The sequence below is a fragment of the Anopheles stephensi genome, chromosome 2 (genome assembly GCF_013141755.1).
Source record: "Anopheles stephensi strain Indian chromosome 2, UCI_ANSTEP_V1.0, whole genome shotgun sequence".
In the NCBI taxonomy this organism is placed as follows: Eukaryota; Metazoa; Arthropoda; class Insecta; order Diptera; family Culicidae; genus Anopheles; species Anopheles stephensi.
In genome coordinates, this window is record NC_050202.1 from 93,516,016 (window position 1) to 93,538,484 (window position 22,469).

The 22,469-nt window shown below is 40.5% G+C and overlaps 1 non-coding gene across 1 annotated transcript; it reads right to left on the reverse strand.

Annotated features, from left to right (window-relative positions):
- Window positions 1–1,849: 1,849 nt before the first annotated feature.
- Trnai-uau lies at window positions 1,850–1,952 on the reverse strand. The gene is made up of 2 exons: window positions 1,915–1,952; window positions 1,850–1,885 (listed from the first exon to the last, which is right to left on the reverse strand). It is a non-coding gene; the product is annotated as a tRNA-Ile (tRNA).
- Window positions 1,953–22,469: the final 20,517 nt, after the last annotated feature.

The following is a 22,469-nucleotide window of genomic DNA, read 5'->3' on the forward strand; positions in this document are numbered from 1 at the left end:
ACCGGGCCCAGACAGATCTACCGATAGCGGAAGATATCCGCTTATTTCCTACCTACAGTGCCGGCGCCGGGGAATAAGCCGGAAAACCGATCAAGCGAAGTTTTCCTTTCAGAACTAGGCAACAGAGGGGAACTCGGGGGAGCGTTTCGATAATACAAAAGACGAGGATATTGAACCTGCGTTGATTCATAGGGAAAGAAAATTCGCAAACTCCCATTGCGCTCGGCATCAAAGTCATTCAACCCGCATCCCGCGAAGACTCGTCACTTTCATCAATCCTTTGGCAAAATAACAGCATTTACGTGCGGCCCATAGACCTGTAAGCCCTTCTGCTGCCATTCCCACAATTGATACAACAGCACGCTCGATAGGCAAAATATTAAAGATCCGTACAACGCATCTAAACGCAGTCGGGGATCGGCATACAACAGTCCCAAATGGTGTGATTTTGCAGTGTTGTAGTCACTTTCGATTAGAGTCGCTGCATCGCAAGGTTCACAGATGGTACATGCCCCTCCAACGAATACACAGGGGATAAATCGAGTGCTTGCACAACGATATAATTGTGGGAGTTTAAAAATCCGTGGCCCACACGAGAAGTTAAAAGTGACTCTAACAGATTCCAATGCAGCTATCATCTGTTCACCCATTCTCAGGGATGATAACACAGCACACGCACACGCAATAAAACGGAGTTCGTTTACCGCGACAGTTGAATGTGAGTGGCGTAAATGTTGCCGTGAAACTACTACAACTGCTGCAACGTTGAAAATGCCATTTAGTTGAGAACAAAATGTAAAAGCTTGTTAGCATTTTTTGAGCGTATGTTTCTGCCGCAATATTGGTTACATTTATTTACTGATTATCTACTTCGTGTCTTAATGTTTTGCTCAGTTTTGTCGATGTGGTAACGCGTGACAAAATAAGCCTTTCTGTAGCTTTAACATCGCTATGGCAGCACAATTAATTGTAGCGTGTAAATTACACTATATAACATAGTGTGACCTCATATCTTCCGCAATGCTTTATCCAAAATTCGTCTCCAGAGCATTTGCATTCGAAATAGTGTAAATACACCCATGACTCTGGGCTTTTAAAACTTCCCATTCCGGCAGCCTGCGCTATAGTATATTCGTTAAAAAGCAATAAGAACAAATTTTTCAACGAGAAACTATCTTGACAACAACAGGTAATCATCACAACGGCTTCGATGCGGACTCTGTAATAGTCCCGCTATTGTCGTAAGGTGTCGCCATCCATGTTTGGTTGGCCACTTTGCTGTGGTAGAGAAGAATGTCTTGAGATTTTCCGGTTGGAAGGTAAAAATGAATTCAACGTGTCGTGGAGAGTACTTTTACACAGGTGACGTCGCATTTACATACAATGCCAACAATTGTCAGCGTCAAGCGCCATTTCGGTCCCATGTGCTCTGCTCCAACGACCCCGGACTCAACGATTAACCCCAAGACACCGTCATCGACCTCTTGGTGTTAATATAGACCTCTTGGGACAGACCTCTGTAAGAAACGCGTCGATGACATCGACCTTGGGAATGCGGTTTTTTCTGAAATCGGAGTGTTCGTCTCTCTGCCTTGAAAGTTGTTTGAGAGGAAATAAGATCTCTCAAAATTACAGTAAAAAGTCTCAAAACACTAACCAGAGTAATAAGTAAAGTAAAAAGACACGTCGCTATTTGTACAGGGCGTTTACCGGACGACAGACAAGACGTGTGTGTGCGCTTTGTCTTTGATAACGGAAGTGCGAGATAGCACCAACCAAGCAGTCAGTAAAAGCAAAGCAAAAAAGGCTCCTCGTGCGGCGCGGGACGTATCACTCGCCCCGAGCGCGCTGCTCCAGGTGAGGCTCGAACTCACAACCACGGCATCGCTCATAGCCAAGCAACGATTACTGTCTTATAAGTACCGTGCGCTAACCAATTGCGCCACTGGAGCAGATGCTAGCCCTCTCGCTAAGAGCTCATCTGCTTCGGACGGGCACTCTCGCTAGCCACGCTCGCTCACTCGATGCGAACTGTTTCAGGCGTCCGTGGCTCATACACAGCGCCGCACAGCTGTCCAAGCGTTACTCGCCAAAACACACGCACACACATACCTGAACCGGTTTGCAAGCGTGTGTACGAGACACGCGAAGCGTCTGCGCGTCGCTCACCACATACGAACTCAAGAGAGCGGCAGCGTTGCGAGAGAGAATACGGGAGAGGGAAATGATTGTAATAAAAATAGATGAAACTGAATCACGTCGCTATGGCAGCATAAAGAGGTTGCCGCTTAGACTATAGAATAGGTTTCTGAGTTTTCGTATTCCAGTTTTTGATAAATTTTTAAATGTGGTGCAATTAACACTCTCACCAAGACCACATATATTGCTGTTTGATGAACAACAAACGATTAATGTAAGCAAAGGTACGATTCATTTACTCTACAAAAAATAAACTGTCCCCTTTCCTGAAGATTGTCACTTCCGTTCAAACTGTGCAAATCATCTTTCGGTCGCAAAGGTAGAGTTAATGTAATTGCTCCCATCTCCGGAGAGTATTAGTTCGATCTGCCCCTATCGAAGTTTCAATCTTGCGTGGGAATTTGCCTAATTTTGACGACGAATCCTCACCGCTAAAACCGTCGCCATCATCATATTACGCTGGGGCCAAATAGATACCAATGTATCTTTAAACGAAAGACACAAAGCCTCACATAACGAACGAGGACGGAGATTCAGCTACCTAGTCTTCTTTCATTCATGAATGCGTAATTATGTCTCAAGTGTGTGTTATTACCTTTGGTACTCGTAATCTCATATCAAGCGGTTCTCGTTAGCAGCGCCTCATCATCGTTGTCGTCGTTATGATCTTCAACTGTACCTTTTTGGTCAGTTGTGTCTGGCACTCAAGGCCACAGGGTTGCTGCCATCGAATATGCTTACACACAGGCGTTAGACAAATAATACGTTCTTGTAATGACGCATCTTTATTTTCTTGTTCCGTCGCATCTCTAACCCTATGTCCGGCTACGGTTTTATGTACGCTGCCGTTTTGGGCATAGTGACTAAGAAATTCCCACGATTACTTCTTGATCTTTGACGCCTATGCATTGGGGAATTCTAGACACCTTTGCTGTGTCTCGAATGCGATTGATAAGGTTGGATAAAACCTATAATGTCATCAGAGGAGACCCATCATAAAAACACGCGGTCTTTTCAAGGCTCTTGCTTTTCGAATTTCCTGTCACTATTTCTTCGAATCTGGTACTTCCAAAAGATTGTGCCCCTAAAGAATTCCAAGACCCATCGGAGGTACAAGAATAAAAGGCGCACATTCGTTTAAATGGGTTCGGTTTGGTATTCCGTACTTACCGCGCATTGTTTTGCTGGATTTTGTTCTGCGAGATGGACGAGAGCCTAATGAGCTTTGGCTGCAAAACTAATAACGTGTTCGACAGAGAAAAGTCCAAACGAAATGATGAGCACTCGGTGTGCTCCGTTTGTAATGCTCCGAGCACCAAACACTGAGTGGTATGATCCTAACGGTAAAGGTGAATTATGAATTACTTACCATCAAAGAGTTGCTGAAATGTTGCTCCGGATGCAGCTTGGCCGTAGCATATCTCACAACGAGCGGCAGTTATGCGAACGGCCACAGACGAAACGATGGCAGTTAAGAAAAATCATCTCATAAGGCACCCAGGACAGGAAGCGTCGTCGCGACCACGGTTAGGACAGGAAGTGGGTCACTTTTCAATTAATGTTTCGAAGTTATTTAACAGAAAATGGCAAACTATCTCAGAACGCACTTGAAGAACATACTTGATGGCCGCGGTTGATCGTGCCATCGTGCTCAAACGGACTCGCATCATCGATAATGACCAGTTTTTCGACGGGCCATTTCGCAAAATAGCGCACTCATATTCTCTACTCTCATTTTTCGGTTGATGATGAGCTGGTCAACAAACGACGACTTTTCTGTCAAGAAACACTTTTTTTCCTTCATGTCCGTTTTCCACTCTTGCTTCTACGGCTTTGATGCAACCTAAGATTGACCGGCCGTAAACATTATTGATTGCTGGAACCTTATGGTTTATGGCCAGCCCAGGCAGCCAATGCGTTCGATAGTGTACGAACACGACAACTAATTGACATACTGGTAATCGATTCATGCGAGTCTTTAATCAAACCCATCATAAATATTTAAAGTAACTATGCGTATTCCATTCCACTCTTTCTTAAACAACATTCGTACGCCAAACGGCCAGTGGCTTTCATTCCACAACCTAAGCAACAACAACAAAATGTACGCGTCGGGAATAAAATCTCACCGAAGAATAACGGAGTTATTTATATTAATCTTGATTTTGTACGTTTATTCCCATCGGTAATAAATCTAATCTAATCGAAGCCAAACCTTTGCTGGACGAACTGGCCAGAATTGTTCACCGGACCGGCACACTTCGAACCGCATGCCGGTCAACGCGCGATACAGCGAACGAGAGTGTAAGGAAGAGAGCAAATCGATCAGGTCCGAAAATCGAATCGATATCCCAGGGGAGTGAGTTATTGTTGTCCATTGTGCAGGTCATTTGTCAAACGTTAGTAATATGACCGGTTCATCACGAGTGGTTCGCTTTCGATCAATTTCGAAAACAAAACCAAAATAAAAGTTATTGCACTACAGATTCCGAAGAAGAAAAAGTGGTCTGTCGTGCGATATTCTTTTCACTAATCGAATCATACTCATCTCAATATGACGTCTTCCCCATGTTTGACTTCACACCCATAACCAGGTTCCTTATTGCTCTTGATCTGTGTAAACGTCGTTCGTGTTGTGTGCACTAGACGTATACATACATGCCTCACAAGCTTCACATCTTACAAGAGTTGCAAGATAGTTCAGGATTTTGTTTTTAAATGAACTTAATCATGGTTATTTGAGCATTATAACTCAAATTTTTTTTATCAGTCCGCCATCATTAATTAATAGAAAAATAACTCAAATTTTTAAAGTAAATTAAATTAGCTTTGTGTTGCACTACAATTGTTAACTCTAGCCCAGATTTTGCACACTAGCCAAACTGATCTGGTGTCCCGGTATTATAACATGACGGGTCAAATTTAGCCATGAAAGATCTTTTAATAAAAAGGCAAAGACGGTCTTACTGATAACATACATTTAGAAGGTGAATTTGATTTTGGAGTGTCCTGTAAGTCTTAAAATATCTAATCCTGCATTGAGGTCCATGATGAGCATTTTTTACGTGTTTTGACATTTTGCGGCTGAAACGTTGCTAGCTCTGAAGCCAAACTGTAAGGCAAAATCAGCACCAAAAGCATTGTTTTTTTTCCAGCTTAAACCTAAAAAATAGATTCGAGCAAATGTCTTTGTTTCTCTAGTCAGACCAGCTCATGTTATCAATGCCGTGGAAATGTAAACAATAGATTTTAATGTAATAGTGACATGTTTCTGATTTCCTAGCACGTCATAAATCACGTGGTCATTGTATATATTACAATAAAGTTTTTCATAGTTACGGCTAACAACATAGTTTGATTTATAACTGAATCGAACTATATTAAGATAAAAGTTGTTTAATCCAATCCAATTGATTCCAACAGAAAAAGTGTAGAACCAAAAATAAATTGCTTGCAAAAGAGGTACGAAACTAAATGCAATCATTCTTTATCGTGAGTTTCCGAATATGTGACACATACACACAGAATTGACTTATAAGGAAAAGCCATTTTTCATCACTTGGAAGAGAGTGGGTTACATGTACAAGCGATTCCGTGTATTAAGCAGAAATACATGACAAAAATTATTTCTTCAAAAACGAGTTTGTTCAAAAAAACATTTCTAGAAAAAATAAATCGTATGCATTGTGTTTGCGATGCAATGTATTATATTTTGCGAGCAAGTACCAAGAAAATTAATTGAAATACAAAATCAAAACGGGGAAAACTAATTTCGTTCATATTTTTAATTGAATATAAATGTCGCCCTGTCAATACGGCGTCAAGCCGTCTTACTAGAAATATAAAATATAAATGTCGTCTTCATATGTTAGTACGTAATGTATGCTGTTCTAGAACAACTCTTCAATTATTTTTTTTTTATTTCAACCGGTGAGGTTGAAAAAATTCTACTCTGAGAATGCAACCCACTTGGTCTTAGTTGCCATTCGCATCGAATACACCGTGTGACCGGATCTTTTCACTGTTGGGGACGGCAGTGTCAGAAGCAACAGATGGCGTCAAGCAACACTGCTGAAAGCACCTGATTTTGTGGCACAACGTCAACGAAACAGAACGCTTGTTTGAAGAACCTAAAAACACACGGGTTGACGAGGCTTTCAGGCTCTTCGTGGCATAGTCGAGAACATAAGGAATTCGTCGTTTAAGCTTAGTTTTGTTCAAAACAGTTGATTCTTTCCTGCTGACGAATGTTCTCACGATCAAAGCCGGCGATGAGAGCGCCAACGGAATGTGAAGAAGATCTCTTACTTTTTGAAGTACCTGATGAAGTATCTACCAGAGCCACGGGCATTCGCGTCACTGGTGACAGATGGCCGGTGACCAGTCCGAAATGGACTTGATTTAAGGTTTTTGAGCATTACTAAGCCTGCTTTGTAACGTTCCTTGACCACTTCTTACGATTGATTCTTACTGGAAGTCTTGATTCAAACAACTGAAAGCGCACTCGCAGTCCCTTCACCGCGCCTAATTATCCTGACTATCGATGCGTTCAATGGTGTGTTAACAGAACAGTTTATTGGCAGCCACAAGGGCAGTAAAACAAAAAAAACTGTGCATGCACTTTAAACAACGCCGTTGCAAAGTATCGGTTTGTTTGCCGCCTAGATGTACAAAAAACACGAAACTTGACAAAACGGGGTCTGGGTCATGAGCTGAATTACCTGCATTAGCTAGGCTGTGCCAATTGGCATTACTGTTTCTTTAAAGTTTCCTTTCCATAAATACCTTACTTGACCACATTACTTGAGTCACGCTTATAGTAGCAAGAGTTTATGCGTATTGTAATATTTTCCGTATTATATCAAATAACAAAACAAGAAACTTTTTCTTCTTTGGCTCTTGAAATATCCTTAATACTCTTATTTGGCTTTTGACTTAGTTTATAAGTAGCTGAATAATAAGTCCTCCTTAAGGGGGTTTTGGTTTCCTTTGCCATCGAATCATCTCAAATGAAACTTAATCGAAAACTATGATCAGGGAAACATTGCAGTACTAGGGATTTGGTCCAGGTACTAGCGATCAGTCCAGTCAGGTGGAAGACCTGTGTGAAGATCAGTAAAGCAATACTTTACTGTATTGAGTATTGAATTTAAGAGTTAAGTTCGGGTTTGATAAACTTTCTCTTTCAAGGCCTTATTCAATATAAGTATAATATTTCTTTATTTTTCTCGTCTTCCAATATTGCTTTAGCCTTTTAACCAGCTCTGTTGTTGTTTCTTTTTCAATAAAAATGAAACTTATCAGGTGAGATCATGTTCCTCAACATTTAATCTATACTAACTTGAAACCTAAATATTGGCTGTATAATTAAAAACAATCGTACAATTAAGGCTGGTTGCACGATGGTAGCCACGATGCGTCTGTATAATGTCACGCGATCGATCTTTACACTGCACGCTTTGTTACGGCTACTTCCGTACACAGCGTACGGCTAACGATTGTCAGCAGACGAAAAACACCTTTAACCCAAAGAATGGAATCCCTAAAATTAAATGTATCATAAAACTGACCCTTCCTATATTAATAATGCATTGCGTTGGTGACCATCGAGTGGACAATGAAGACGAAAGTGGGTTTAAGGGTAGAATTAAGAACGCACGAAAAGGTCACGCTTCCGTCTTCCGACTGAAAAGGAACATCTGCAATCGTAACATTCATTCAGTCCGTCTATCTACAGCCGTACCTGGTATTACGTGGTTGAGTTTGCGTTTGAAGCATTTGCAACAGAATTGAAATCGTTGACGATACAGCGATTCTTATCTCCTTCAAGGAAGGTACCGTGAAATAATCGTGGAAGGAAACGAGAAAGGGGCAGTGATAAGATCTAGAACTTAATAACAGGTTGATAGAGTGCCGTTTCGAGTCCTACGTTCGGCTGTATATATATATATATATATATATATATATATATATATATATATATATATATATATATATATATGTATATGTGTGTGTGTGTGTGTGTTTGTGAATGGGATCCGTCGACGCGCCACAGGCAGAGCAGTGCTATGAATATTGAAGAGATTAACAGGGCGCTGGAAAATATCTGACAATTTTTGCACCGCCTTTATGGTGGCAACAAAGGAGTGTAGAACGGGTTGGAGTAGGAAAATCACAAACCAACAGCGAATTTGTCCCTGTCACGCGGCTACAGATCCATGGTAATGACGCACGATAGTAACAACGACGAGGGTGATTCGTGGGAAATTCGTGATCGTAATGAAACATTTATTAGCGCGACCCATCCGGTCTATTTTTTGCGCTGTGTGCACCTTCGGTCATCAGCATCATGCAACTTCAATTTCACTGCGTTACTGTTTCGAATGTAGTTCGAATGTAGTAAAGCAGCAGTCAAGTTTGAAGTTAATCAATAAGTAAACAGTCTCAACTGTTAAAACTGTCATCACCTTTCAAGCAGGATAATCAAACTCTCATGAACTACAGGAAAACCATCATGATTACCAGCACTATAAGACTTCCAGAAACAAATATCAAAAAGTTTAAGTTTTTGCTTCACGCTGAACGTCTTTATTGTTTGTCGGTTGGCTCAAGAAATCCCAAAACTTGTGCTCAACTACACAAGTTTCTGTCGAAGAGGCCGATGTGACAATAAAAAATACAGTTTAGGTATACTTAATATTCTTTATTTGTCATTTATCGTAAACGTAGCTTCTATTTTAGCGGACAAAATCCCATCCAGACCGCCTCCCCGTACGCAGGACTGACTAACTAGCTATTGGTTAATAAAATCACGAAAAGTCTAAAAGCCAAGAGCTCTCGAGGTTTTAGTGCCAAGGAAGATGAAGACGCTTCTTTTTCGGTAATTTGTTCACTGAGAAGTATTAATTTAAAAATTCGATTAAATGATTTTGCTTCGCATATGCATGTTTGCAGGTTTCATTTTTGTACAAGAGTTAAACAATAAATAAGACTAAAAGAAACATTCAATTCTAAAAGACTAATCAAATGAAGTGAAAACAGCTGAAACACCTTATTATTTCCAATCATTAAAAAACGTAAACACCAATAAAATGTTATTAAGAGTTTTTCTAGTCCACATTGACAATTCTGATGTCGACTGTCGCAAACTGGAAAACTCTCCGTTTATCCTGTACGGGAATTTTTCTGGAAACCGTCAATCCACAAGACGGCATCGTAAAACTTGAGATATTGCAAAGAAAACATACATTTTAAGACGCTGGTGGACGGTAGTTTACACTAGCTGCCGATCAGTCCCATCTTCGTTGTGGTTCGCTTTTTTACGATTACTCCCGATTGACCCCCCGCCTTTTCGTAGGTTTCAGAGAGTATAAAACAGCAGATACTACTGCCGTACTCGACGGATGTGCACTGTTTACATTTGTGGGTATCATTTGAGTGATTTTTCACCGAACGACCAAAGAATCATTAACGAATTTCCCGATCTTTTGAAGACAACCAGTGTTCGTTTGAGGCAACCACTTTTCAATCGGCTCAATGCTAGAACGGGGGCCAGATTAAGTGGCGTTTGAATTTTAAAGATGGTACACAAATACACCATCGAACCCTTGCAGGTTGTGCAATGAACGTTGAGTAGATTTTTATAGCCTCAACGTTCAAACAGCGACCCCGTTTCGAGAGTTGCTTCCTCCACCATAGCACGGTCGCAGGTCGGCGGTTCGCAGCAAGTTGGGAGCACATTCCGATGGATCAATAGATACACCGAAAACAATCATAAATTACTTTTCCAGGGATAGATAATCCCCCATCTCACTCTTGCATACAACGCGAGTATGTTTGACATTTTCAGAAAATAAAATGTTTTATATCAAGAAATTTAGCATTAGCAATACGGCCAGGACGTTCTTCATGAATGAAAAAAATAAATTTAGTGTCAAGTACAAGTATTACAATAATTTATATTTGATTCTTTTAATATCTCAAATCAGGCTTCAAGGACATTCACAGTGTAACTTAGGCTAGTAAAAGCCTACACTGTTGTAGCGATGGTTAAGATATACCTGAGGACTGTGTTTACTGATTACGCAAATAGACTATTATTGTATGAAACTAATACTATGCAATCTCTTTCCCCAGTGTTGAAACAAGAGCAATAATCGATGATTGATGACGTTCGCAGCACGGTTTTTGACAGCATGGTCAAAAGAATCGAAATATTTGCTATGAACGTAAGCGGTATTTTAAATGCTTCCTCTAAATACCATCACAACCTATCATTATAAGTGAGCCGTGATAGATTTTTCGGAAGCAGTTGCTTTAATTGCTCCACCACTACCTTGGCCACTGCCGTCGCCGCCACCACAATGGACACAGCAACAATGAGGGAAATTTTCGACCCAATGCGTAATTAAGGAAAATGGCTTGCTTTCGTATGCTGCATGTCTGTTTTCGGAAGTGATCTGTAGACCCCCGGATGCAGCACTTAAAAGCAAAAACGGTTCTAAGCACCTACCGAAAAGGCATTCGCATTATAGTAAGTTTTTTTATGTATGGTTTGTTTCTTTGCGTTTGTTATGTTTTTAGTTAGCGCACAACTATTCGTGTTACATGGACAAAAAGAAGTAACTAAAAAACCATCATTAGTCTGGGGCTGAACTATGTTAACATACCATTCCAAGTGTAAAATATTACATTCTGGTTTGAAAGTGAACATACATACTTTGCAGGAGGACAGAGACTGTTTACAAGAATTTAGAACATAATTTTATAACACTTTCTTTAATGACTCTCTACATGTTTCAAGGTCTACTACCTTGATTGATTTTTTTTTCTGTATCTAAAAGATACCAAAAAGCCATTGATTTCCAAAGCCAATAATCAGCCTGTGGCTGGAAAAAGATTGACCAGGAAGAACCGTAAGCCAAAAACTGAGCTGGGTGATGCATCTGTGCGTGTGCTTCCCACCTTCCATTTTCAACACTATATTCATCATCATCAGCATCATCTCCATGATGGGAAGCGCCATATGTTGATCATCGAGTTTTTGCGCTCATACACAGTTTGGATGATTTTTAGGTTAATGGCATCGCACTACGATACAGCCGATTCCGCTAAGCGCAATCACGAATCTTAACCAGCCTTTCCTCCCCATCACACTTCAGGTCATGCTTTCAACTGTACATTTGCCGGTATCCGTCCATACGGCATGTCTTTGATCGGGAAGGTTGGTAGCTTATTAGGCAGGGACAATATCTCGCATACGATATACTAAGAGACAAAGCTTTTGCCAAGCTTTTCGAGCTCCGCCTGTATGGTAAAAGAATAAATAGTGAATAGTTATTCCTTTCTTTTCCTGTTTATTTTCCTATCTCTGCGGTCAGGGCAGTTGGATAAGCATAATGGTTTGAGAGCAGTCACGGCATCGTAGCAACCTTGAAACGCCTGCAACTCTCTCCGGCACTCATCAACATCGCTTCGTCGAATAAGACAACCTGTTATAGCCGTCATATAAGCGGTCACCTGTTATAGCGCGCGCATAAGACCGTAACACGCGTTTGCCGATCAGGAAAGGATCATGAATTTTAATAAACGTGATAATTATCAACGGCGGAACGTAATGCAGTCGCTGTTCTCCAAATGGTTCCATTGAAGGACCCAATGGCAGTTGATCATCCAACTACGGTATAGCATGTTCGGAAATTATAACATATTGAAATTCTTAGTTGTGGTGGGTCTAGAAGAAATCTTATCAGTCCCAGTCTCCGAAAAAGCGTTTAGAACATTGAGACATTGTCATGTTTCATCTAGAAAAGGGCTTATTTATGAGACAACTAGACATCGCTTATCACCATTATTGCGCAACGTACCGTGAATTACTCAAAAAAGAAGAGCGATAAGTATGTAGGATACACACAACCTTCACGGATGCACCTGGCACACACAGTCATTAAGTGGATTGTCCAACAAAACAAAACCAAAATACGCCTCAATTTCATCCGTTTGCTTGTTGTAAATTCTTTCGCAAAAAAAAAGAAATAAAACCACATTGTCTCGTTTACTCACTGCCCTTGTGTTATTTGACCGTTTTTATGCAAAACTAATATCCTCTTCCAGTAGCAATTTCGAAGCATACTGTATAGATGACACCAATGTCGCAAAGCCGGTCAATTAATTCCACGTCATCCAAGGGTGTTGTGATCTGTCAAGTGCATCGAAGCAACTGATCAGATGCTAATGAAATGTGAGAATAGCGGGGCGAAGCAAGGACACACACAAGCGTTTAAGCCTCTTGCTAATGACTGCTCTACACTTGCGTTCCCTGTTAAGTTGAGGAGCAGGTTGTTGTGCATTTTTTCCGTTGGTGTTGCCATAATTTGACGATCTTGGATACTTTCTGGTAATATTTTCACTAATATTGTATCAGCTTTAAAATAAAAGTTATCATTTACTCATAACGGTTAACTAACTATAAATAAGAGAATGACTATGATCCATCGGTTCATGTGCAACTATTAATCGATTTCTATTTGACTTAATGACAATTATGACACTGCACAAAACGACTTGGCACTAGGGATACTACCTTCGAAAATTACGAGTCGGCAATGAACTCAAATGTTCAAACTTTAAATCGGTTCACTCCTGTTACGAATTAGAAGGGATTGGGAAAAGAGCGAAGAAAGGAAGTAAATGTAATGAATTTCCACACGGTCAGTCGGTGTAAGAGAATGGGCACACAGTAAAGCCACTTTTATGAGATGCTTTCCGCAAATTCCCACGACTAGAGCGGAACTAAATCTGGGACACGAATGGCTAGATATGGAAATGGGTGTGATTGAATTGTACTGTAATATACCTTTCACTAACGCATGTTGGACCTTCGTGATGTTAATACTACGAGCTTGATGAAATAGTCATTCTTCATTTGAATTTAATATACATTGATCGACAGACCTTCGATAAGTACTTCATGATTGGAGTTCATGAGCTTATGTATGTTTTTAAATTTCAACTTACGCCCAAATGATAAGATTATATGTATGAATCCTTTAAGCCGAGACCTTCTGAACAGCTGTCAAACTCCTTACATTGTTCAAGTGCCTTTAGGGTAACGATTACTCATTACCATTGTATAATATGTAGTTATTTTTTATTTCAAAAACTCTAAACATCATCACAAATATGCTGCTTATTAATGAGCAATATATGTCAAAATAGCAAAAAATAGTTAAATTATAAGAACATTTCGCTCCATCTCTTTTGCTGTTTACCTTTGGCATCAAGTCTATCGTGATCAAACTCGCATTTATTCAAACAAAAGATTCCAACGATTGAATGGTTCTTTGACGATTCTCTTGGACTATATACTTAATTGACAACTATCCACTCACAAAGCCAACAACATCACGGAAATATATAAATTCCATTAAAAAAAAGTGCGATCGTAGTTACATGATGATGTAGTTACAGAATCAACACAGGGCCCAAAGACAGAAATCAAGCCAAAGTACCCAAATATAGAGATGAAAAAGCGTTGGATATTTGAAAGAAAAAGGTACTTTGTGCTGGAAAGGATGAATCTCATTATACCCCATAAATATGGGCAAGGTGTTTTGATTTTCAATTTGCTCCTTTGGAGTACGTTGAAGATAACAAATTCCATAAACCGACAAAAATTGGCCGATCTGCATTAGTAGCCTGTAGCGAGATTGTTAGGACATGATTGTAGACGCATTATGCGAGAAAAAAAGATCGAGAGAGTGTCTGTGTGTATGAAAGCGAAAAAGAGAAGGTATCAACGTAAATGAAAAAAAACGAGGGAGATGTGAAGCATCGATCGCGAAGCAGGAAGCGATCGATTGATCTCTTGTGAAGACCATTCTTCTAAGACGTTACTCCCAAGGTCTTGGAATGATGCGTCACATCCTAAAAGGAAGCAAAAAGTCATTCTTCATGCCATTTAATAGACAAATTTTCGTTTTCGAGAATACCTCAATCCGAATAGAAATCATTAACACTTCGGTTGCATTGTCTTCTAGCCACTTGATTGGTTTATTCGGGAAGCCTATTTTCGGTTTTGGTTTTTCGACCTATGGGTTGTAGACGAAGAATTACACTAAAAGAGGATAAGAGAGAGAGAGAGAGAGAGAGAGAGAGAGAGGAGAGAAACAGGCATCGATGCTAAGAACAGAGAAAAGACAACAGTCCGACAATAGCCATCGGCATCGCGGCCCTAACGACAATCAAGTGCGCGACGAAACAAGTGACTTAATGACGACGACAACGATCACGACGGCTTCTTAGGGAGCTATGCAAAGGATACCAATTGTTGACGAGGCGCGGCAGTGGCTGGTGAGGAGCAATCACAACCAATCGACTTAAGATCGACGACGACGACGACGACGCTATCCTATGAATACGGCATGACGGATGCTGAACAAGAGAACAAAAGGAAAATGATGCCCCGATCTTCACGGTCACGGTCACGAGGACGTTAGACGCTAAGAGGGAAGATTTTTTGGAATATTTTTAATACATTTTTCGTTCGGCTCGGACATGTCCACCAGTCAGTTTCTATTTCTGAGGACCTGAGATCAAATACTCGGCCTAGCTCAAGAATGGTTTCGGTTCATTTTGAACAGTTATTAAGAGGCATTTGATGAGTTGGGCTTTTTCGATCCTGCCATCATCTTTTGCTTTTAAAGTCAGTTTATGGTAGACGGTCAGATCCTATTGAAGCCTGGTGGCTGCGCCGTGTGCACCTCCGTATCTAAGATTTGGGTGTTATTTTCACGTTTTCCGTATTCCTATCTCCGCCTTGTTTTTGCTGTCAGTCCGGTGCTTGTTTTACGCTTTGGACTTTTTTACTCCTTTGAGCTCTACAAACGATATTTATAGATTCGAGGTGCCTCTTGAACTTCGGTGTTCTATTTCGTTACGGTTGGCAACAAGTTTAGTCTTCTATGAGGTGGTGTGGCACTTTGCATTCATTCGACATTTTTTGTCATCATGCCTATGATATTTGACGAAGAGATAATGTTCGATAGCTCATTTAAAATCGCGTGTCATCGTATTTAATCTAGAATATTCTGATCTATTTCATATCATGACAAATTCTTGACTTGCCACATCATGTCCCTAAGCGAACGTCATAAGAGAGAACGCTCATTTGTGTCCGACACATAAACATGATTTTTAAATCGCCGATCACTATGCGAAGGGCGGTCCGGTGGCCGAGGAGACAACTGTGCCGGTCTTCACACGGCACAGAAAGCCAGATATGGCAGGCCGAGAACTTTCGAGGTTTTAGTGAACCACCGAAAAAGAAGAAAAAGTAGGCATTCTTTTATTAATGCAAATCTTAATACCATGCCTGAATTCCAATATCTGCAAATTTTATGGCTAACAACCATACCATTAGTTAATTTTCTTTCACTGTTTGTTTTCGTGAATTTAATTCACAGTCACCACACGCGGTGGTGACAATACGGCATCAGTCCGTAATAATAAATAAATAAATAAATAAAATAACCATACCATTATGGCCAACAACCGTCCTGGCTACAAAATCTGCGAGAATACACATTAAAACAGCTGTAATTAAGTCACACCAATTGATTCTTCTATCGAAATCATGCTGGTCATCAAAAGACTTAGCAAATATTTACTCTTTAGTCAAACGTAGTGAATCCAGTATCAAAACTTAAACATGGATCGTTTAAGTGATCGAATTCAGGGCAGACGGTCAGTCAGAATCTTCCGATTTCATTCCCACAGATCGCATCAGAATCTTTGAAGCTTTATTTGTCTGATGTGAATTATATAATTCTTCTACTTCTTCTTCTTCCTTGGTCGCCCTTACTTACATAAAATAGTTATGATTTAAAATTGATAAATTTAGTCCGTGGTTTTCACATACGGTCATAACGGGTTGCGAAATGAAGTCGTACATAAGTACTTGCGTTGTTTAAAAACACTGACTGTGCAGGACCTGACTATCGAATTTTAAGCCAGACCCCATTTTCCGAAAGAATAAATAAAGTCAAGGATTACTAAAAACTGCAGGCTATAACATTCTGATCTGAGGGTTCATAACAATAATGCAACAAGAAGAGGTTCGAGTGATAGATCCGTGGGTTATATGGATAGGTAATAAACATCTAATCATCCTAGTCGAATAAAGAGCAGCAGTTTAGTTAAAATCGAACCAAGAATAATCACACAGAATAAATGTTTTCCAATTTTCTTCGGTGTTCCGAGATGTCCATGGGATACGTGATGCCGCTAGAAGAGTGGAACTATTTCCCATCCTTTCCCGGGTATCGCAGAGAAGCACACTGTCCACTGGCGCGCTTCGTCATTCGGTTGATCAAATTGATCGAAATGATAAGTTGCGTGGCTGAGCGTAGCCAACGCCAAGTGCTGAACAAATGTTTGTTTTGGTCGCTCGCTCTCTGGCTCACTTGCTGCTTACTTTTCTCATCGCTTATTCCTGAAACCTTATTTATGATGCAATTTGACATGGGATTTAAAGATCTAACTAATGGATGGTACTGAAAGAGATTCTTCATCAGGATTGAACCGTTTCGATAGGTAAAAGGCCGTGAAATGAGTTGAGATGAAATTTACAATCTGCGCTTACTGTTTGTCCAAGACGCCGAAACATTAAATACATAGAACTGCACTCTCCACCTCTTGAAAGATTCCCATGGATCCATTCGAAGAAGGTGCTCGACCACGAACGACGATTCGTGATCAATAGCATATTTGTTTATCCAGTTGATTAAAAAGCTATTCGAACCAAATGTTGGCCCATTCTCAACTGAGATCAACACCGATAAATTTGATTTTGGAACCAAAGCGGAATTTCAGTGATATGCAAAAAACAGATTATAGGCAACAGCAAAGAGTAACGTTCTTGTATAAGAGACAACCACATGATCACGAACATGCTGAGGCTAATGTCGATTGTAAACTTGCAAGTGACTCCTTAGAACTTTATTCGTTTTATAAGCAACTTTTTGTTATTTGATATTGGACCTCACGACACACGACAGGACCTGCTTTCAATTAATTTCCGGACCGTTCCCCCGTATAGAGAACCGACTATCCAACTACGTGGTATCAATAAGTCTAATACGCCAGAAATGGCAGGCAAAGGCAAAGAAGTGTTTAATATAGTGTGTCTATCATCATCACTATTTAATTATTTGTTCCTCTTCCATTTTACAGCTCTTCAAAATATTCTCTCGAGCAAAACGGCCAGGCCGTTCCTTATGAGTAAAAAAAAAAAAAATTCTAATATAATTGAGGAATGAACTTTAGATGAATACGCTCCATGAAGCTTCTTTATCAACGGGAAATATCATCACCATGCGTCTCCAGGATCAGATAAATGATTTGGCAAATATGATTGAGGACGATATTTTGATATGAATGGCAGGCCGAAACCTGTCTAGGTTGTAGTGCCAAAGAAGACAAAGAAGTGACTGGCTTGCGATCAAATGCATTCATTTCCGTTTGTACCACCTACTTTATTCGGACAAAAATGCAACTTTATATTTATTGTAGCCTTTCAAACTCATTTTTGATCAACAACATGTACAACATATTACACATGTGTGTATACTTCAAATTTTTACAAATGTATTTTAAATCCGAAATTTATGCCCAGCGATTCGCTTGCTATCTCAATCAACGTCATTGTGTTGCCATTTCGCTTGATGATGTATAAAGTAACCGTGAAACTATGCCAAATTGTTCAAATAGTTCAATTGTTTGTTCATCTATTGTTCAAAACATTAATCGCAGGATGTACAAGCGTGTTTCAAAGGCATAAACTGCTTTTGCTCAATCGGAGATTTTGTTCCCATATGTTCTAAATATCGGAGACGATGTTCAGGAACGTAAGCTTTCTAAAACAGAAAATAAAAATTAAAGGAATGAATTTGTGTTCACATAAAAACCATATACCGTTTTTTGTGGGGGGACCAACGGTCTTAAAGGATTCTGGCCAGTGTACGATGTTCGGTAGGTGGAGTTCCAAAGCGGTTGCTTGCACAACTTTTTTGTATACATCTTCTTCACCAGCAATTTTTAAGCTCGTTTTATGTCGCTTGAAAAATTCAAATGCCAGGATAATTGTCTTCAATGGTTACAATTACAGCAGCAAAGCCTACTAACTCGCATAGAAGAGTCACGTAGTTTTTCCAGCTGTGCTTTTCGATCGCAAAAAACGGGTTCTTCATATCGACTTGGATTCGAAGGTGGTTTTATTTCACGACAACGGCATGTAGTACGCACGATTTCTTTAAATCTTGAATCCTTCATTTGATTGAGTGTTTGGCAGGAATAGTCTTTCGAACAGCAAGGGTTGTTACACTTCACATTGCAGTCCGCATTTACTTTGGCGACACATTTGCAGCAATTCTTAACAGATTTAGATATCATTGGGACGTTTCCACACTCACATCGGTGACAGTTTTGCTGTGCACATTGGCATCTATACATCACACGAGAAGCTATCTTTTTACAATCAATGCATTCCAACGAGTCGACGACAGTGATGTCAACACCGCCACGTTTTCTTCTCTGACATCGATTTATTTCCAATGACTTTGTACACTTTTTGCAAACATTAGCACCAATTTCTTTACACTTTCTTATCGATTGATTTGATGCTTTACAATCGAGACATGGAGGAATATAAATTGAAGAATAAGTTGTCGAAAAACGTGACATAATGCCGAAACACTGAGTTTCAGTTCTATCCGAAACACTGAGTTCTAATGATTTATTCAATGCTTGCTACGGTGCCATTTTCAACATACAAATCTCTGCAAACTCTTTTGCCTCTGCACAGCCAGACGAGGTCATGGTTTGCTTTACTCATGTTACTCGTAAGCTGGAGACAATGTTACACTAGGGTAGGCGGTAGGCATCAGATGAGATCCGGTACTAGTACTTTCCTGTTAGCAAATGGCACAGCTATGAAATAGCTTCAACACTATTGTATTTATGAAAATTCTACGTCATAAACATTAAAAAATAAAACGAATCAATCCTAGTCATCCATGCAAACGCATATATTTAGTGAGCACGATAGAAAACTTACCGAAAGTGAGTGTGAACCAAAGAAAAAAGAAGATAGAATGAGAAAAATAGAGAGGGAAAATGCCAAAAGAATCTGTTTCCGTTGTTTAAAAGCGAAATGTGAACATCAATGCCAGAATAATACGCACATAAATATCAAAAAGAACTTGGCTAACTCCGGTAGTGCACAGGAAGTGAGTTGCTTTAGAATCCAGGTAGCGAGGTAGGTTTGAGAATAAAATGCTACATGCCGGAAGAAATCATCTTCACTCCCTGGCAGGGAGTGAAGTCACCGGATCAGACAAGGGCCTCGGGGGTAGCAATGGTTTGTCCGGCGGGTGGATTCAGGCCATTTGCCTGCCACCGTTTTCCGGATAGCTAAATTGCAGTGGTTCTTGGGGTAGAGGTGCTGCCGAACCAGCAGCATCCCGATCATTGCCGTCTGTCATTCCCATTCCATTCATTCCAAACGATGATCGATCAGGCGTTGGTTTGGATCGATAGGTTTCATTCACTTTAACGTAGCGGCCTGTAATCATCGCGTTCGAGAATCAGTGCCGATCGATGGCATCGGCTGCTTATCTCCCGCTCTGCCACACATCATTCTACTAGTCCATTTTCTTATTCTCCTCTTGCTGGGTTGGAGGTGGGACTTCTTAGATGGGGGTGCGATGACTGACCACCGTCAAGAGGCTCTATCCTTCTTTTTGCTGTGCTTCATGTCCGCCACGGTAATACAAAGAACAAAAAAAAGATTCAGAACACAGAAGCTGGAAATTGCGTGCGAGTCCAATTATTATAAGAGCGCGCACCTTAAAATAATGCCAATTATCAATATTGTTGATGGTGTTTTAGGAAATGGAAGTAGAACCTTTCATTATGGCGGAAAAGGAAAATAGCCATCCTAAAATAGAAAAGCTCACCAACCCGAAACCAATCACCGATCCGTTGGAGGAAAGGATTAACCATGAAGTGGTTCCGGTGATGGAAATCAATTTGCTGTAAAAATCGTAAGCCATCGTGTACATTGCAAGCAGCGAAAAGTGTGGATTGAAGACGTAGGAGATTTCTTGACGAAGAATATTCTGACATCGGTATTTAACTTTTTTGCCTCAGTCATCGTACTGTTGATTCCTCCGTACAGTTGAGAGTTTTGCTAAACAAATGTTGAGAATATTGTAGCAACTGGTTATCTAAAACAATAATACAGCATAACAATCAAGAGAGTCACTATATTTGCTTACTATATTCTTAGAAATGTATTCCTAATGGATGAATTTTCACAACTTTATCATTGAAAACGGCTTCTGGTAAATACTCTCTAATTTACTTTAAAATAAGAAAAAGTGAATCTCTTGTTATTCTTTATTTGTTCTACGCGCAATAATTGCATACACAATGGCTGAAAGAATGTGTTGATATTGATAAACCAACAAACATTCAAAAACCAATAACTCAGCAACCATTATAAAGAGCTTCAACGTTAAACTCCGGTGGTTGAGGTGACAACGGCGTCGTTCTTCATGCGGCAGGACGGCAGGACGGCTAAATCCCTTCCAGACCGTTCCCTCGTAGTGTGGATTGACTCCAACTAACGTTGTTTCATTAAGTCTAGTAAAGTCAAAAATTTCCTTCATCGTCTTTTTTTTTTGCTCTACAGCATCGAGAGATCTTGGTATGTCAACTTTTGGGTTCCTTGATATAATTTACCCGAATCTATATAATCACTTCTGTGTATGGGGAAGCTCGAAAGGGTCTTGCGGTTTCAAACTCCACGCAGGACCACAGAAGTTGATCCACATCGTGAAATCCGTCACCGCAGCCACACACCTTCGTCTGAGCCAGAGTTATACGCTGCAGATGAGCATTCAACGCGAAATGATTCGACATAAGTCGAGACATCATGCGTATGAACGCCCGGTCTACAGAGAACCCACCGAACCAAGGCCGCAGGGACACTTGCGGAGAGATCGAGAAAAGGAATCGCCCGAGATCATCGGCCTCCCACATGCTCTGCCAGCGAGACAGGAAAAGTTGCTGTGGTAGACGAAGAAACTCTCGGGTCGAGATTGGACAGTCGTAAAAGGCGCCTTGTTGGGCACCTGCTTTGGCCAGTGAGTCTGCCTTCTCGTTGCCGGGAATTCCACAATGAGAAGGTACCCAAATTAGCGAAATCCTGAACGCCTTGTCGAACATGGAGCCAAGCAATTCTATGATTTTCATGGTAAGGAAATCCTGACTCTTAACAGCCTTCGGGGATCTTAGTGCTTCGATAGCGCTAAGGCTATCTGTGAAGATGAAGTACTGATCCGAAGGTCTCGCTGCTATCATCAATAGTGCGTACAAGATTGCGGCTAGTTCTGCGGTGTAGACACTACACGGCTCCCGCAATTTGAAAAATGCTTCGGCGAACTCACTAAAAACGCCGAAGCCGGTGCCTTCCTTAGAGGATGATCCGTCAGTGTAATACTGGCTACTTTGGTCTAAATGGCCATACTTATCCCTGAAAATGCCCGGAACTACCATCGGGCGAAGATCATTCGGTATGGTCTTAATTTCCTCGTGCAACGAGGAATCTGTTGTTAAAAGGGAACTGTAGGTCTCAGGAAGGGCAGCACGGTTTAATGCCTGTGGAGCGCTAGGATGCACTTGTAGGGCAACAAAATCTTCGTAGATTTTCAAGATCTTGCTCTTAGAACCTGTCTCTAGAAGTGCTTTAAAATTTTCTTCGATCAAGGGATTTGATACTGAAGAACGGACTAGAAGGCGAAGCGACAGCATTTCAAAACGTAGTTTCAGCAAGTACTTTAATTTGTAAAGCTTCTTTTTTCAAAAAACCTTTTTACTGCTTTTCGGACGTGTGTCAATTATTGCCACCAATGCTTGCAATGTTTAATCAGTTCATTTGAATTATTTATATTTTGGCTATATATTTCACGAACACTCGATCCAAACAATCAAACACGCATCATCGGGCTTTTGTCGGTCGGCCAAGTGTGCAATTAAAATAATAGGATTATTGCAGGAAATTGGATGCGCTCGATAGTCTCATCAGCAATGGGATTTAATGACCGGGGAAGATGCTTTTTTCTCTTCTTTCTTTTTTATTGCATCGTACATTATTTTGTAAATATTTGCATCGGACGCGAGGACGAGTTTAAAGCAACGATGAGAACGGC